The following is a 1344-nucleotide window of genomic DNA, read 5'->3' as shown; positions in this document are numbered from 1 at the left end:
CGTAATTCGGCAAAAATTTAATTTTTTTTTGTTAACATTTGTTACTGTATTGTATAGATGTACCATAAATATTATAATATTTTATACAATTTACAAATTTTATAAAATATAGTTTATAGTATTGCTTGTATATAGAGTCAAATTCTGCATTCTTTAACCCATGCATTAAAGTTGAAGTAAGGTAAAAATAGTTTTAACCAGAAATAAAAATATATTTTTGACATTGTCTATGTAATTATTTAATTTTTATTCGAATTGAATTGAAATTAAAATATTATTTTTTTAAAGTGTGTACGAGATTGCATTTTTTGTTTTGTGTAATTTAAATACTCTTTTTAAGAATAATATATTGCACGGTTGGAAAAATATTTTCACAAATAAGTATTTTAATTTAAGTATATTCTAATAAAAGTTGTAATGATAATCGATCATGAATTTTTTCATCTTATGTAAATGCTCAGTGCATTTATTTATAACATATTTTACCAAAACTATATCTATTAGATAAAGTGTATGAATATTTATTTGACATAATAATAATTGCGAGGGTAATTACAAAAACTATTTATATATACTGCTATGTTGTAGTTGCAAATTTAGAGAATTTACAATATGTAATATGCAATTACTTCTGTAATTAAATTTTATTGTTATACATTGTTAATTTTGTTAGATTTGTTAAAAATTGTTGCAAGTGTATTAGTAAAATAGTACTAGTTTATAAAAAGGCGATTTTTATGGTATTTTTATCTGCAAATTGAATTTGTAATATATTCTTAGAACCATACAATAATTATATACAGATGTATTGCATTGCATATTAAAATTTCGTATTTCGTAGCCTTTTCTATGCTAAAATTTTGTACAAAGATGCTGTTGTATTATATATATTATATATATATATATATATATAATATATATATGTATATATGTATATGTATATATGTATCCATGTATGTATGTATGTATGTATGCATAAACACAAGTATGGTTGTTATATTACCATCTGTTAACTAAACTTAATTCGTTTTCATAAATAATAATGAAATATATAATAAATAATAATAATGAAAGATAAAAAAATATAATTTTGTAACATTTATAGAATTACAATCATATTTTTACAATGTGTAGATTAGTATTAAAACATACTTTAGCTTTTACATAGTATGCTCCTTTTATGTTGACACATTTATAATATTTTATGTTAAGATAAAATACAGTATTCTTTTACTCAAAACATTTTATTCATTATTGTGTTTCTATAGGCCTTTTAATCGCGCGTAAATAAATTCTTATGGTAATAAATATTTATTCGAAAAAATACTCGCCACCGTACACATC

The sequence above is a fragment of the Ctenocephalides felis genome, unplaced genomic scaffold (genome assembly GCF_003426905.1).
Source record: "Ctenocephalides felis isolate EL2017-DRISC unplaced genomic scaffold, ASM342690v1 CF-g0.4_SCAFFOLD_01492, whole genome shotgun sequence".
Classification (NCBI taxonomy): domain Eukaryota; kingdom Metazoa; phylum Arthropoda; class Insecta; order Siphonaptera; family Pulicidae; genus Ctenocephalides; species Ctenocephalides felis.
This window is presented reverse-complemented; position numbering follows the sequence as displayed.